General features: G+C 49.1%; 1 protein-coding gene across 1 annotated transcript in view; it reads right to left on the reverse strand.

Annotated features, from left to right (window-relative positions):
* The window catches only part of LOC119976310 (interleukin-1 receptor accessory protein-like), a 54,334-nt gene that overhangs the window by 35,140 nt on the left and 1,052 nt on the right, over window positions 1-18,142 (reverse strand). The gene's annotated exons all lie outside the window — the stretch shown is intronic.

An 18,142-nucleotide genomic window follows, 5' to 3' on the forward strand; every position in this document is an offset into this window, starting at 1 on the left:
CGGAGCGCTGTAAATATCACAAAGAGATAAATGACAGGTTTGCTCATTAGTTTTAAAGATAAATGATCATGACTCAACATCCAAATATATCATCAACCACGCACACTCGCGGATACATGAAGACACGCACACCTTCACAAAAACATTGTGATTACAAGAGGTAACGGTCGGAACTATGGGGATTATGCACTCCCTCACTGAGGGGCTGGCACCTCTTCCACATCCTGTATAAAACTGGAGGGCCATGAACCGTGAGTAGTTCCTGTAGTAGAGTAACTGCTCTGTACTCTTATGCTGTTGCACTAAATCTTTTTCCTTTTGTTTCAACCTGATTCTTAATGAGTACTTTGCATCGGTATTCACAAAGGAGAGGGACAAGACAGATGTTGAGGCTAGGGATGGATGTTTAAATACTCTAGGTCAAGTTGTCATACAGAAGGGGGAAAGTTTGGGTATTCTAAAAGACATTAAGGTGGACAAGTCCCCAGGACCGGATGGGATCTATCCCAGGTTACTGAGGGAAGCGAGGGTCGAAATAGCTGGGGCCTTAACAGATATCTTTGCAGCATCCTTGAGCACGGATGAGGTCCCGGAGGACTGGAGAATTGCTAATGTTGCCCCTTTGTTTAAGAAGGGTAGCAAGGAAAATGCAGGGAATTATAGACCTATGAGCTTGACGTCAGTGGTAGGCAAATTGTTGGAGAAGATACTGAGGGATAGGATCTATTCACAAATGGAAGAAAATAGACTTATCAGTGATAGGCAGCATGGTTTTGTGCAGGGAAGGTCATTTCTTACAAACCTAATAGAATTCTTTGAGGAAGTGACAAAGTTAACTGATGAGGGAAGGGCTGTAGATGTCATATACATGGACTTTAGTAAGGCGTTTGATAAGGTTTCCCATGGCAGGTTGATGGAAAAAGTGAAGTCGTATGGGGTTCAATGTGTACTAGCTAGATGGATAAAGAACTCGCTGGGTAACAGGAGACAGAGAGTAGTGGTGGAAGGGAGTGTCTCAAAATGGAGAAGGGTGACTAGTGGTGTTCCACAGGGATCCTTGTTGTTTGTGATCTACATAAATGACCTGGAGGAAGGTATAGGTGGTCTGATGAGCAAGTTTGCAGATGATACTAAGATTGGTGGAGTTGCAGATAGCGAGGAGGACTGTCAGGGAATACAACAAAATATAGATAGATTGGAGAGTTGGGCAGAGAAATGGCAGATGGAGTTCAATCCAGGCAAATGCGAGGTGATGCATTTTGGAAGATCAAATTCAAGAGCGGACTATATGGTCAATGGAAGGGTCTTGGGGAAAATTGATGTACAGAGAGATCTGGGAGTTCAGGTCCATTGTACTCTGAAGGTGGCAACGCAGGTTGATAGAGTGGTCAAGAAGGCATACAGCATGCTTGCCTTCATCGGACGGGGTATTGAGTACAAGAGTTGGCAGGTCATGTTACAGTTGTATAGGACTTTGGTTAGGCCATATTTGGAATATTGCATGCAGTTCTGGTCACCACATTACCAGAAGGATGTGGGCGCTTTGGAGAGGGTGCAGAGGAGGTTCACCAGGATGTTGCCTGGTATGGAGGGTGATAGCTATGAAGAAAGGTTGAGTAGATTAGGATTGTTTTCATTGGAAAGACGGAGGTTGAGGGGGGACCTGATTGAGGTCTAGAAAATTATGAGAGGTATGGACAAGAGTGGGGGTGTCAGTTACAAGGGGTCACAATTTCAAGGTGAGAGGGGGAATGTTTACGGGAGATGTGCGTGGAAAGTTTTTTACGCAGAGGGTGGTGGGTGCCTGGAACGCTTTGCCAGCGGAGATGGTAGAGGCGGGCACGATAGCATCATTCAAGAGGCATCTAGACAGGTATATGAACGGGCGGGAACAGAGGGAAGAGGACCTTGGAAAATAGGAGACAGGTTTAGATAAAGGATCTGGATCGGCGCAGGCTGGGAGGGCCGAAGGGCCTGTTCCTGTGCTGTAATTTTCTTTATTCTTTGTTCTTTGTTTGGCTCAGTGTGGACTTCTCCGGACCTTATAATTTTAGATTTTAAGAGTTTGAGAGTTCGGTGTCACACTTGCTTTACCCCAATGTGAACACTTGAAAAGATCGAGACCTTTTCTTTGGTCCATTGAATAAAAAGGTCTGGTGAATTTAGGAAGACGGAATCACTCGTTTGTTGTTTGCATGGGCAGATATCTCTCGTTCCGCTCCAGCCGAGGTGCAGTCAGAGGCCTGTGGTGAAACTCTTGTCCACTTCCTCAGTTAAAGGGATTAAGTTCAACTTAATGCCTCTGCCTCCTCATGTTAGGCAGGGTTTATTCTCTCACGACTCTTGATGTTCTGTCTCTGTCCGCTCCAGAAATGTGACTTATTAAATCTCGTCAGAGACCCTAGTTTCTGTTATGTGACCAGCTTGTAACTTTCTGCTGTGTTCGCGAAAGGTTTCTGCTGGCTAGGCGATTGTAAAACAATGGGATCCATTCACATACCATCGTGTCAGAAGAGGGTTTTTTTTCACATCCAGTGGGCGCGATTCTCCTATCGGGTGTCTAAGTGCCGACGCAGGCGTAAAAACGGGAGTGTTTTAACTCCAGCGTCGGCGTCCGTTATGAGACCCGATCTCCGGACTACAGTGGGATAGCACGGCGCTGGAGCGGCCCACGTCGCTCCAGCTGACGATCCCGGCGAGAACCCGGCGCTGCGGGGTCCGCGCATGCGCAGTGGCCTTCTTCCCCACACCGGCCCCTGGGGCAGGGCTACAGGAGCTGGGGCGGAGGAAAGGAGGCCCCCAGACAGAGAGGCCGGCCCGCCGATCAGTGGGCCCCGATCGCGGGCCAGGCCACTACGGAGGCCCCACCTGGGATCAGAACCCCCCTCCCCCCCCACAGGCCGCCCCCCCCCGGACCCTACAAGGCTGAGGTCCCGCCGGCTCAGAGGATGTTAGGACGGCGCCGGCGGGACTCCGCTTTTTGTTGACGGCAGCCCATTCGGGCCAGAGAATCGGCACACCGGCCCGTGCCAGCCAAGCTGGAGAGTCGCCGCATACCCCGACCGGCACCGCGCCAACCACGCCATCCCCAGTGGCACCGACTCTATGCTCTGCGGAGAATTGCGTCCAGGCATCGGGGCGGCGTGGCCCGATTCGCACAGCGCCGTGGTGATTCTCCAACACGGCGGGGGGTCAGAGAATTCCGCCCATTATCTAGATTAGAAAATCTGGAGATGAAAGGTCTGCAAACAATATTCTGATACCAGTTTCTTTCATGACCAGTTGTCTCGCTCTAATATGCAAATCTGTCAGAAAGTGATCCCGCCCACAATGGCCGTTGTATCTTGCTAGGCCTGGCAAGCAGGGTAGATCCCAGAACTGGGATATCCCGGCATCTACCGGTCGTGTTGCCCGCGCTAATTCTCGTGTGTAATGTGACCGGTAGATCCTGCCCAATCTCTTCTCTCCCACTCGGGGTAATCAGTTTCATTTCCAAGCTTTTCTCCTCATCAATGTGATGGAGGTTGGTCAAGGTTGGTGATGTGATGGCCAAGGAATAGAACATTTTCCATTTCAGGCCCTAGTTAGCAGCATCAAGCTCTCACAGGTCAATTATAGAATCAAGTACCCACTGCTCAGTCCCATCAAATATTCCCAGGACAGACACAGATTATTCCTCACTCTAAACATCCATCATAATAATAATAATATTTATTAGTGTCCAAGTAGGCTTGCATTAACACAGCAATGAAGTTACTGTGAAAAGCCCCTAGTCGGCACATTCCGGCGCCTGTTCGGGTACACAGAGGGAGAATTCAGAATGTCCAAATTACCTAACAACACGTGTTTCGGGACTTGTGGGAGGAAACCGGAGCGCCCGGAGGAAACCCACGCAGACGAAGGGAGAACCTGCAGACTCCACAAAGACAGTGACCCAAGGCCGGAATCGAACCCGGGACTCTGGCGCTCTGAATCAAAAGTGCTAACCACTGTGCTACCGTGCTGCCCATATCGACATACACAGCACAGGTTAGATTTTTTTTACTGCATTTTTGGGATGTGCGCACCATTAGCAATGCCAGCACATATTGCTCATCCCTAAATGCATCAAACGATGGTGGCTAGTCTTTTCCATTTATGTGGTGGGGGTAAATCTGTGGTGCTGTTACATAGAAGGAATTCCAGGATTCTGTCCCAGTAAAAATGAAAGACCAGAGATGGAATAATAGGTCAGGATTTCCATTAAATACTCCCAGGTCAGATTGGAGAAACATTTCCTCATAAAATCTGATCAATCACTCCCAGGACAGGTACAGCACGGAGTTAGATACAGAGTAAAGCTCCCTCTACACTGTCCCCATCAATCACTCCCAGGACAGGTACAGCACGGGGTTAGATACAGAGTAAAGCTTCCTCTACACCGTCCCCATCAAACACTCCCAGGACAGGTACATCACGGGGTTAGATACAGAGTAAAGCTTCCTCTACACTGTCCCCATCAAACACTCCCAGGACAGGTACAGCACGGAGTTAGATACAGAGTAAAGGTCCCTCTGCACTGTCCCCATCAAACACTCCCAGGACAGGTACAGCACGGGGTTAGATACAGACTAAAGCTCCCTCTACACTGTCCCCATCAAACACTCCCAGGACAGGTACAGCACGGGGTTAGATACAGAGTAAAGCTCCCTCTACACTGTCCCCATCAATCACTCCCAGGACAGGTACAGCACGGGGTTAGATACAGAGTAAAGCCCCCTTTACGCTGTCCCCATCAAACACTCCCAGGACAGGTACAGCACGGGGTTAGATACAGAGTAAAGCTCCCTCTACACTGTCCCCATCAAACACTCCCAGGACAGGTACAGCACGGGGTTAGATACAGAGTAAAGCTCCCTTTACGCTGTCCCCATCAAACACTCCCAGGACAGGTACAGCACGGGGTTAGATACAGAGTAAAGCTCCCTATACATTGTACCCATCAAACACTCCCAGGACAAGTACAGCACGGGGTTAGATACAGAGTAAAGCTCCCTCTACACCGTCCCCATCAATCACTCCCAGGACAGGTACAGCACGGGGTTAGATACAGAGTAAAGCTTCCTCTACACCGTCCCCATCAAACACTCCCAGGACAGGTACATCACGGGGTTAGATACAGAGTAAAGCTTCCTCTACACTGTCCCCATCAAACACTCCCAGGACAGGTACAGCACGGAGTTAGATACAGAGTAAAGGTCCCTCTGCACTGTCCCCATCAAACACTCCCAGGACAGGTACAGCACGGGGTTAGATACAGACTAAAGCTCCCTCTACACTGTCCCCATCAAACACTCCCAGGACAGGTACAGCACGGGGTTAGATACAGAGTAAAGCTCCCTCTACACTGTCCCCATCAATCACTCCCAGGACAGGTACAGCACGGGGTTAGATACAGAGTAAAGCTCCCTTTACGCTGTCCCCATCAAACACTCCCAGGACAGGTACAGCACGGGGTTAGATACAGAGTAAAGCTCCCTCTACACTGTCCCCATCATACACTCCCAGGACAGGTACAGCATGGGGTTAGATACAGAGTAAAGCTCCCTTTACGCTGTCCATTCAAACACTCCCAGGACAGGTACAGCACGGGGTTAGATACAGAGTAAAGCTCCCTATACATTGTACCCATCAAACACTCCCAGGACAGGTACAGCACGGGGTTAGATACAGAGTAAAGCTCCCTCTACACCGTCCCCATCAATCACTCCCAGGACAGGTACAGCACGGGGTTAGATACAGAGTAAAGCTCCCTTTACGCTGTCCCCATCAAACACTCCCAGGACAGGTACAGCATGGAGTTAGATACAGAGTAAAGCTCCCTATACACTGTCCCCATCAAACACTCCCAGGACAGGTACAGCACGGGGTTAGATACAGACTAAAGCTCCCTCTACATTGTACCCATCAAACACTCCCAGGACAGGTACAGCAGGGAGTTAGATACAGAGTAAAGCTCCCTCTACACTGTCCCCATCAAACACTCCCAGGACAGGTACAGCACGGTGTTAGATACAGAGGAAAGCTCCCTCTACCCTGTCCCCATCAAACACTCCCAGGACAGGTACAGCACAGGGTTAGATACAGAGGAAAGCTCCCTCTACCCTGTCCCCATCAAACACTCCCAGGACAGGTACAGCAGGGAGTTAGATACAGAGTAAAGCTCCCTCTACACTGTCCCCATCAAACACTCCCAGGACAGGTACAGCACGGTGTTAGATACAGAGGAAAGCTCCCTCTACCCTGTCCCCATCAAACACTCCCAGGACAGGTACAGCACAGGGTTAGATAGACTGATTCCAGGGATGGCGGGACTGTCATATGAGGAGAGATTGACTCGGTTATGATTGTTCTTGCTGGAGTTCAGAAGAATGAGGGGGGGGTCTCATCGAGACATAGAAAATTCTAACAGGACTAGGCAGTGTTATGTTGTGCTGATTGATTAACATAAATTGCTACTGACCATAGACGACGTTGAAAGACACTCCAGTCCTTGAAGTAAGTTGAAAGGATTTATTCAGTAACAACAACTAGATAAATGAGTTTGACACTCTGTTGATCTAATTCTAGTAACTCAGTGATACTGACTAACTGTACAACTGGGATCCAGGCCACATGTGGTGATCCAGCCTGAGATCTAAACTATTCTGGTGCTAATCTTACCGTCCCTGCCAGGAGTGAGAGGGAGGGTCCAGTGTGTGTCTGGTTTGATAATGAGTTGTGTAGTGCTTATAGTGGTCATGCCATAGCCAGGTGTTCTGATTAACCCTTCAGTTTCATGTCAGTCTACATATCATTACAGACAGGGTAGATGCAGGGAAGATGTTCCCAATGGTGGGTATGTTCAGAACCAGGGGTCACAGTCTGAGGATTCAGGATAAACCATTTTGGACAGAGATAAGGAGACATTTTTTCACACAAAGAGTGGTGAGCCTGTGGAATTCATTACCACAGGAAGTCGTTGATGCTGAAACATTGAATGTATTCAAGAGGCGGCTGCATATAGCACTTGGGGAGAATGGGATCAAAGGCTATGGGGGGAAAGCAGGATTAGGCTATTGAGTTGGATGATCAGCCATGATCGTGATGAATGGCAGAGCAGGCTCGAAGGGCCAAAAGATCTCCTCCTGCTCCTATGTATCTATGCATCTATGTACCCTATCCTCTGAACCCAATAAACCCCACCTGACCTTTTAAACACACAGGGACAATTTAGCATGGACAATCCACCTAACCTGTACATCTTTGGACCGTGGGAGGAAACCCATGCAGACACGGGGAGAACGTGCAAACTCAACACAGACAGTCACCCAAGGCTGAAATTGAACCCGAGTTCCTGGCGCTGTAGGGCAGCAGTGCTAACCACCGCGCCACCCTGTGGGGTTGCTGCCCACTGAGCCAATGGTAACAAGAGTCAAAGGTCAAACTGCAGAATTCTTCTCTTTGGGTGAATGAAGAACTGAACTGAGCAATGCCATAGGTAAATTTCCTCTGTTTGATCACACCGGCCAGGGTCTGTCCCTGGCAAGAATTCTGTCACTTCCATCTCCAGTCTCAAAGAAAAATAAAATCTTATTTTCACAACAGGATGTTTGGCTGACTGAGATGTCAGAGGGTCCAATAAAATCTCCAATGACCACTCAGTTGTGCAGGCAATCAATTATCACCAGAACTTCCGACGCAAGGCAGCTCGTCAATCAGGAACCATGAAAAGTCCTCAATCACTCCGATAGTCACCAGCTTCGTCCAGAGTCACTCAATAGCGTCTTGCAAGGAGAAAACCTTTGCTGACAATTCACTCCCGAGTTCTTTTTTGATCCAAACATAGATTATGAAGGATTCTGATGAGTAAATAACGACACACAGCTGTCTTTCTCAGAAAGGCCAGTAACCAGACGTCACAGATTTCAGATACCAGCCCCAGATGCCCCAGACCAACCCAAGAACTCGCTCCCAGTCCCAGCTCCTGAAGACCTCTATCGCCCCACCGCTATTTCTCCACCAGCAACCCTCAGCCATCCCACATGCCACATTGGCGATCTCTTCCTCCCCAGTCTCAGTCAACACCCCAAGCTCACGGATCTCTCTCCTCAGCCTCCAAGGAACAGCATCAAACACTTTCACAACAGAGGGAGGACATTGAAAAGACTGAATTTAAATCATTTGGAGTTTGCAGTTCTCCAGCAGAAACACTGACACAATATTAATCTGATAGAACAGTTTGGGGTGACATCATTAAACGATGAGAAAGGACACCAAATATTTGATGAAGAGGAAGATTACTTTTCTTTGTTCTATTAAATTGCCATCTCTGACTCACTGGTCTTAATTCTCCATGTGAAAGAAATCATGATTCATCAGTCAGCAGTGAAAGAAATTGGAAACAAATCAAATGTAACAAAGGTTTAAACAGGAGGGATGTGGGATCAGATAAAACAGATTCACATTCACCTCCGATAGCGCAATATTATCACCCGCATCTTCACTTTCTCTCTGCTGCTCTCAATGGTCCAAGATATACCAGACACTGGCAGAACTGGGATTCTTTACAAATTCATTTTTTACACGATGTGAGTGTCACAGGTCAGGATGGTGAGTGGCTTGGAGGGGAACCTCCAGGTGGTGGGTATCTGCTACTCTTGTCCTTCTAGATGGTCGTGGGTTTGGGAGGTGCCGCCGAATGGGCCTGGGTGAGTTACTGCAGTGCATCTTGTACACACGGCTGCCACTGTGCATCACTGGCGGAGGTTTGAATGTTTTTGGAAGGGCTGCCAATAAAGCGGGGCTACTTTGTCCTGGATAGAGTTGAGCTTCTCAAGTGTTGTTGGAGCTGCGCTCATCCAGGTAAGTGGAGAGTATTCCATTACATTCATGACTTACGCCTTGCAGGTAGTGGACAGGCTTTGGGGAAGCAGGAGGTGAGTTACTCACCACAGGAGTTCTAGCCTCTGACCTGCTCTGGTAGCCACAGTATTAATATGGGTAGTCCAGTCCAGTTTCTGATCAATGGTAATCCCCAGGATGTTGAGAGTGGTGGATTCAGTAATGGTAATGTCATTGAATGTCAAGGGAATGATGGTTAGATCATCACCTCCAACCACCTCAACCATTTTCCTTTGTGCCAGGTATGACACCAATAAGCAGAGAGTTTTCCCGCTGATTCCAATTGACTCCAGTTTAGCTAGGGCTCCTTGATGCCAGATGCAGTCAAATGCTGCCTTGATGTCAAGGGCAGTCACTCTCATCTCACCTCTGGAGTCCAGGTCTTTTGTCCATATTTGAACCAAGGCTGTACAAAGAACAAAGAAAAGTACAGCACAGGAACAGGCCCTTCGGCCCTCCAAGCCTGTGTCGACCATGCTGCCCGACTGAACTAAAATCGTCTACACTTCCGGGGTCTGTATCCCTCTATTCCCATCCTATTCATGTATTTGTCAAGATGCCCCTTAAACGTCACTATTGTCCCTGTTTCCACCACCTCCTCCGGCAGTGAGTTCCAGGACCCACTACCCTCTATGTAAAAAACTTACCTCGTACATCTCTTTGAAACCTTGCCCCTTGCACCTTAAACCTATGCCCCCCAGTAATTGACCCCTCTACTCTGGGAAAAAGTCTCTGACTATCCACTCTGTCTATGCCCCTCATAATGTTGTAGATCAGGTCGCTCCTCAACCTCCTTCGTTCCAGTGAGAACAAACCAAGTTTATTCAACCTCTCCTCATATCTAATGCCTCCGTACCAGGCAACATCCTGGTAAATCTCTTCTGCACCCTCTCTAAAGCCTCCACATCCTTCTGGTAGTGTGGCGACCAGAATTGAACACTATACTCCAAGTGTGGCCTAACTACGGCTCTATACAGCTGCAACATGACTTGCCAATTCTTATACTCAATGCCCCGGCCAATGAAGGCAAGCATGCCGTATGCCTTCTTGACTACCTTCTCCACCTGTGTTGCCCCTTTGAGCGACCTGTGGACCTGTACACCAAGATCTCTCTGACTGTCAATAGTCTTGAGGGTTCTACTATTCACTGTATATTCCCTACCTGTATTAGACCTTCACATTTGTCCAGATTAAACTCCATCTGCCATATCACTGCCCCAAGTCGCCAAACAATCTAAATCCTGCTGTATCCTCTGACAGTCCTCATCGCTATCCGCAATTCCACCAACCTTTGTGTTGTCCGCAAACTTACTAATCAGACCAGTTCCATTTTCCTCCAAATCATTTATATATACTACGAACAGCAAAGGTCCCAGCACTGATCCCTGCGGAACACCACTAGTCACAACCCTCCAATTAGAAAAGCACCCTTCCATTGCTGCTCTCTGCCTTCTATGACCTAGCCAGTTCTGTATCCACCTTGCCATCCCCCGATCCCATGTGACTTCATCTTTTGTACCAGTCTGCCATGAGGGACCTTCTCAAAGGCCTTACTGAAGTCCATACAGACAATCATCCACTGCCCCACCTGCATCAATCATCTTTGTGACCTCCTCGAAAAACTATATCAAGTTAGTGAGACACGACCGCCCCTTCACAAATCCTTGCTGCCTCTCGCTAATATGAGTCCTTGCTTCCAAATGGGAGTAGATCCTGTCTCGAAGAATTCTCTCCAGTAATTTCCCTACCACTGACGTAAGGCTCACAGGCCTGTAGTTCCCTGGATTATCCTCCCTACCCTTCTTAAACAAAGGAACAACATTGGCTATTCTCCAGCCTTCTGGGACATCACCTGAAGACAGTGAGGATCCAAAGATTTCTGTAATGAGGCCAGGAGCTGAGTGAACCTGATGGAACCCAAACTGAGCATCCGTGAGCAGGTTATTGTTGAATAAGTGCCGCTTGATGGCACTGTTTATGACCTGTTCCATCACTTTGCTGATGATTTAAAAAATAATTTAGAGTCTCCAATTATGGGGCCAATTATGGGCAAATCAAGGGTCGACAGGACAGGTTTTGTCGTTGTCGTGTCCGGTGTCTGGGTCGATGCCGGGTTGTCCATCCAGTTCCCCTCCTTTTTATTTACTTTGTAGCGGTTTGATACAACAGAGTGGTTTGCTAGATCATTAGAGTCAACCACATTGCCGTGGATCTGCAATCACATGTGGGCCAGACCGGCTAAGGATGGCAGATTTCCTTCTCTGAAGAACATTAATGAACAAGCTGGGTTTTTATGACAGCCAGCAATGGTTTTATGGCCATTATTAGACTTTTGGTTTGAGATATTTGTTGGATTCAGTTTCCCCATCTGGCGTGGTGGGATTCGAACCCAAGTCCCTAGAGTCTCACCCTGGATCACAGGATCATCAGTCCAGTGACAATACCACTACGCCACCACCTACCGTTAATAACTTGGCTGCAGCAATTGGCATTCATAAAACACCTTGGGCGGGACTCTCCGCAAACCAGCGGGGTGGGCCATACCAGCGCGAAGGATTGGCGTGAACCACTCCGGCGTCGGGCCGCCTGGAAGGTGCGGAATCCTCTGCACCTTCGGGGGCTAGGCCGGCGCTGTAGGGGTTGGCGCCATGCCAACCGGCGCCGAAGGGCCTCCACCGTCCGGCGCGGGTTGGCGCATGCGCGGGAGTGCCAGCGTGTTCTGGCGCATGTGCATAACCGCTGGCATGATCCCAGCACATACGCAGGGAGTTTCTTCTCCGCGCCAGTAATGGCGGAGCTTCACAGCGGCCGGCGCGGAGGGAAAGAGTGTCCCCAAGGCACAGGCCCGCCCACTGATCGGTGGGCCTCGATCGCGGGCCGTGGGGGCCCCCCCTGGGCTGGATCCCCCCCCCCAGGACTCCGTAGGCCACCCGCAGAGTCAGGTCCCGCCAGTAAGGACATTGTGTAATTTACGCCAGCGGGACTGGCCAAAAACGGGCGGCCACTTAGCCCATCGGGGACCGGAGAAACGGCGGGGGGGGGGCACTGCCAAAGCCCCCCAAACGGCGCAATTCCTGCCCCCGCGAAAAACCTGGTGCCAGAGAGTCCAGCAGCCAGTGGCGGGGCGGGATTCACGCCGCCCCTCGGCGATTCTCCGACCCGGCCCGGGGGGGGGGGTTGGAGAATCCCGCTCCTTATGTCATAAAACATCTCAAGACATTACCAATCAAAACCTGATCCTGAACCAAAGGAGATGACATCACGAACAGGTGACCTTGGATGAAGATGTAGATTTTAAGGTGCGTCCTGAAGGATGAGAGAGGCAGAGAATTGGAAAGGTGCAGGAAAGGAGTTAGAGAGCTTGGAACCCTGGCCGCTGAACGCATTGGTGGAGTAAGGAAAGTTGAGCAAGGATATGCAAAAAGCTAGAACAAGCGGAGCTCAGAAATCTGGGTGGGATATCTTGTCCGGCTGGAGGAGTTTACAGAGAGAGGGAAGAGGGAGGCCATAGAGGGATTTGAGGGTTTTGTCAGAGCAGGAACCAAAGCTGGTCAGTGAGCTCAGGGGTGATGGGTCAACAGGATCCAGTGTGATTTAGGATATGGCAACAGAGGTTTAGGTGAAAGTTTACGGAGAATTGGAAGGCAAAAAGAAGAGCGATGGACTAGAAACAAACTTAATGGATAATGAGATTCAGTACAGGGAATGGAACCTTTCACTCTCGCTCCTCCCGGGATAGAACCTTTCCCTCTCTCTCCTGCCGGGATGGAACCTTTCCCTCTCTCTCCTCCCGGGATGGAACTTTTCCCTCTCTCTCCTCCCTCAAAGGTCTTCGACTGATGTAGCAAACGGCCCGGCCTGTCATTCATAATTAAATATGTTATTGGCTGAGTTGGATGTTTGTGGACATGCTGCAACTGGCCTAGAATCTGAAAGATTCTCCTCTGAATGTGGAACTCATTACCACAGGATGAGCCTAATAGCTTGGATACTTTCAAAAGGAAACGAGACAAGTATCTGAGAGAAGGGAATGGAAAGATAGGTTGGAAGGCTGAGATGAGGTATCAGGAGATGGAATGAGAGCAGACTTGAGTGAGGTTTAAACAGCAAAACAAACCAACCCACCTGGGTTGAATGATCAGTTTCCCATCCACACGCTGCCTTGAGGCATCATTATCCAAACACAGATCAGTCTGCACATGCACGCTGATGACGTTCAGTTCTGCCTTAACACCAACTCTCTCAAACGTCTGTTGTGCTAAATTGTGTGGCTGTTTATCCAACATGCAGTACTGGATGAGGAGAAATATCCCCTAATTAAGTATTGGGAAGGCCAAAACAGTTGCGTTCAGTTTCCGCTTGATCGCTACATTCACCACCTTAAACATACACTCTCTTCATCACCAGTCACACCTTGTGTACCACTTACAAGATGCACTGTATCAACTCACCGAGGAATCTTCAACATTACCTTCCAAATCCCTGGACCCATGGTCTCTGCCACTGAGAAGGCCAAGGGCAGCAGATGCATGGGAACACCACCACCTGGAAGTTCCCCTCCAGTTCCACACCACCCTGGCTCGAAGCTATAATCAGCGTTCTTTCACTTTCGTCGAGTCTAAATCCTGGAGCTCCCTCCCCAACAGGGGGGAGGCTGAATCTGTCCCACATGGACTGTGGCAGTTCAAGAATGTGGCTTCTCAAGGACAATTAGGAATGGGCAACAAATGCTGGCATTGCCAGGGACACTCGCGTTCCACGAACAAAAAATAAAAAGAACAACTCCATTACCTCACCACTGAGTGCACTGTTCTCTCTGATCACAGTCTGTTCACAACCTGGGTGTCATAGCTGACCCTCAGATGAGCTTCCAATGATACAACTGAGTCACCATGAAGAACCCAACTATCTCTACCTCCATTGGCTCAATTGGTGCTGAAACCCTATCCACGATTTGTTAACGCGAGACTATCTGATACACTGCTGGGTGACTTCTCACTTTATATCCTCCATAAATAGGTTATCCATGACCCAGTGGCACAGTGGTTAGCACTGCAGCCTCACAGCGGCCACGGTCCGGGATAAATTCTGGCTTCGGGTGACTGTCTGTGCGGAGTTTGCACTTTCTCCCCGTGTGTGCGTGGGTTTCCTCCGGGTGCTCCGGTTTCCTCCCACAGTCCAAAAATGTGCAGGTTCGGTGGATTGGCCGTGATCAATTTCCCCTCAATATCCAAAGATGTGCAGGTTAGATGGGGTTATGGAGATAGGGCGGGGGGGGAGTAGGCCTGGGTAGGGCACGCTTTCAGAGGGTCGCTGCAGCGTAAGGTTTCTATAGAGTCTATATTGCTGACCTACACTGGTTCCCAGATAAACTACAAGCGGATTTTAAAATTCTCATTCTTGTCTCCATGGCCTTGCCCTTCCTGATCTCTGTAACATCCTCCAACCTCATAACTCTCCAGGGTATCTGTGGCTCCTTCAGCTTTGGCCTCTTTACTTCACTTTCCGCCCTTAAACTGCTCCTTAAAACCATCCCCTTCGACCAAACCTTTGGTCATCTGTCCCATAATAATAATAATCTTTATTATCACAAGTAGGCTGACATTAACACTGCAATGAAGTTACTGTGAAAAGCCCCTAGTCGCCACATTCCGGCGCCTGTTCGGGTACACAGAGGGAGAATTCAGAATGTCCAATTCACCTAACCAGCACGTCTTTTGGGACTTGTGGGAGGAAACCGGAGCACCCGGAGGAAACCCACACAGACGCGGAGAGAACGTGCAGACTCCGCACAGACAGTGACCCAAGCCGGGGATTGAACCTGGGACCCTGGCGCTATGAAGCCACAGTGCTAACCATATTGCTATCGTTGCGCCATTGTCTCCTTATATGGGCTCACTGTCATACTTTGTTTCATCATTCTTGAGAAGCATCTTGGGGCATTTTGCGGTACGAAGGGAGTTGTATAAATACAGTCCTGCTATTGCAACACTGAATCTGGCACAAGGAAATGTGATCAAAATGAAAACCAGCTCCGGCATATTCAGAGGGCTCATGGGATTCACAGAGGAATCATCGCTGACCTCCTGCCCAACAATTCCGTCATTATTTTCCCTATTTTCCCAGCAAATAGAAAACAAACAAACCCTGCTATCTGATTGGATGCTTCTTGACTGTCAGTCGAGTAGCTTTTCCCTCTGCTACCTCTCAGCATTTTTGGGAGCGAATGAATAAAAATGTCTGAAGACAATTCCAGGAGAAACCGTTTTATTTTCAATTCCCCGCTCAGTTTTTTTGCTCACAGCGGTGACCTGCGAATGAATCCCCAATTCCTGGAGACTTCGGAGAAAACCGGGATGATTGGGAACTCTGCATCAGACTGTTAAAAACTGAGGGGAGAATCTAGTGAATCCCCTGGGAACGGGAAATAAAGTGGACTTGTGCAGGAGGCAAAATGTGAGTGTTACACTGCGAGGCGATCGATCAGGCAGTATTGAAACACTATCGAGCTTTAATGAACTAAGGTGAACTAATACACACAGGTCTTGTTCCCATGACTCCCGGGCTAACCAAACCCAACCCCAAAATAATAATAATAATAATAGTTTATTGTCACGAGTAGGCTTCAGTGAAGTTACTGTGAAAAGCCCCTAGTTGCCACATTCCGGCGCCTGTTCGGGGAGGCCGGTATGGGAATTGAACCCGCATTGCTTGTTCTGCATTACAAGCCAGCAGTTTAGCCAACTGTGCTAAACCAGCCCCAACGGCCAGGATTGTGCCTCAATTCATGCTGTGTGTCCCCATAGGCTCTCGGCCTATCATGTGGCCCAAAGTATCACCTTAAAGGGGCCACGCAACCATATTCTCCCTTAAGTTCCCTTGAGGAGGAATAAAACAGAAAAACTCTGATTTCCAGTTATAGGCATTTACAGTAAAGGAGCTTAAAACAAAGTTCCCAAAAGAAATCACTCACTCTGGCCAAACATCTCAACTTGGCTCTTACAGATTAGGAGCACCCGAGTCTTCAGCAGCAGCAGGCAGATCTGTAGAGCGCACCACAGGGGTTGTGCTGCCTGCCACATCAGTGCTCTTGATGAAACCCCTTGAGAAATCTCGAGTCTGTCCCGAGACCCTGGCGCATTAACAACTCAGGCAGGGTCATCCCAGTCCTGGTATGGGGGTTTGTATTGTGCGAGTGCAAGACATCTGCCAAGCCAAGCAGTAGTGGCCAATCAGCTTGTTTCTTCATCGATGCTTCGAAAGTTTGTTCAGCTCTTTCAGCCGGTCTATTTGATGCAGGGTGGGAGGGGGCTGTCCCTATCTGTCGTATCCCATTGCATTTCACGAAGAGTTCAATATCTGCGGCTGTGAAGGCAGAGCTGTTCTCTGAGACAATCGCCTCGGAGGCCGTGAAAGATTGTCCACTGTGGCTGCAGCGGTGGGCGAATGCATTGGCTGCATATCTGGTCACTTTCAGAGGCCGTCTACTATGACCAAAAACAGCATTCCCAAAAAGGGACACGCAAAGTCTACATGGAGTCTCCTGGCCAATCCTGCTCCTGCAAACGTGCTAGAGGTGGAAGGATGGGGCGGCACAGTGACACAGTGGTTAGCACTGCTGCCTCTGGGTTCAATTTCGGCCTCGGGTGTCTGTCTGTGTGGAGTTTGTACTTTCTCCCTCTGTCTGCGTGGGTTTCCTCCGGGTGCTCTGGATTCCTCCCACAGTCCAAAGGTGTTCTATTTAAGTGGATTGGCCATGCTAAATTACCCTATAGTATCCAAAGGTCCAGTGGGGTTACAGGGATATAGTGGAGGAGTGTCAGGTGCTCTTTCAGAAGATCGGTGTGGACTCGATGGGCCAAATGGCCTGCTTCTACACCGTAATGATTCTATAGATGAGTTGAGACTGACAGTGGTCACACCGATTGACCAAACTTTTGACCTCCTTGTCAATCCCCGGCCACCATATATAATTCCTGGCCAGTATCTTTGTTTTAGATTTCCCCGGATGACTACTGTGTAATTCATGAAGAAGAAACTGCTGCCCCAGGGTGGCACTATCACTGTGCAACCCCACAGGAAGACCCCATGCTCACGAGTGATTTAGGGCGATTTAAGGCCTAATCTGTTCTGACTTCTCAAAATGCCAGCTTGCCTATTCCAGGATGAAAGTTGGGAATTTGGTGGGCACTGGATAGTGGGAATAAATGCCAAAAGCAGCTCAAGTAATTGAGAGGAGATTAAGAATGATTGAGGATTGGTCAAATATAATAAAGGGTCAAGAACGATGAATGGTAGGTTGAGAGTGACAGGGCAGGTCTAGGGTGCGGGGGGGGGGGGGGGGGGTTGGGGGGGGGGGTGTAGCTCGATGGCAAGGGGCAGCTGTAGGTTGACTATGCATAAATAATTAGCTGGCAACCGTGTGACTGCATGTGGCAAATCCAAGTGCAAGTCCCTGCTCACTTCCAGTCCCACTTCGGGACACTCACCACACCAACAAGTGTGAGTCTACAAACTAATACACTTATTGTCACAAGTATGCAGGGCAGCATATTGGCGCAGTGGTTAGCACTGCTGCCTCAGGGTGCTAAGGACCCGGGTTCAATCCTGGCTCTGGGTCACTGTCCTTGTGGAGTTTGCTCATTCTCCCAGTGTCTGCGTGGGTTTTGCCCCCACAACCCAAAGATGTGCAGGTTAGGTGGACTGGCCACGCTAAATTGCCCCTTAATTGGAAAAAAATTTATTGGGTGCTCTAAATTTATGGGGCTGGTTTAGCACACTGGGCTAAATCGCTGGCTTTTAAAGCAGACCAAGGCAGGCCAGCAGCACGGTTCAATTCCCATAGCAGCCTCCCTGAACAGGCGCCGGAATGTGGCGACTAGGGGCTTTTCACAGTAACTTCATTGGAAGACTACTTGTGAGAATAAGCGATTTTCACTTTCATTTCAAGTAGGCTTCGATGAAGTTAATGTGAAAAACCCCGAGTCGCCACATTCCGGCGCCTGTTCGGGGAGGCCGATACGGGAATTGAACCCGCGCTGCTGGCATTGTTCTGCATTACAAGCCAGCTGTTTAGACAACTGTGCTAAACCAGAAGGATCAGGGCCAAAGCCCTTGACAGCATATTTGAAACTAATATTTTTACACATATTATCAACATCCTGGAAGTCACCATTGACCCCAATCTGAACTGGGCTACCCATATAAATACTGTGGCTAC

This window comes from Scyliorhinus canicula, chromosome 13 (genome assembly GCF_902713615.1).
Source record: "Scyliorhinus canicula chromosome 13, sScyCan1.1, whole genome shotgun sequence".
Classification (NCBI taxonomy): domain Eukaryota; kingdom Metazoa; phylum Chordata; class Chondrichthyes; order Carcharhiniformes; family Scyliorhinidae; genus Scyliorhinus; species Scyliorhinus canicula.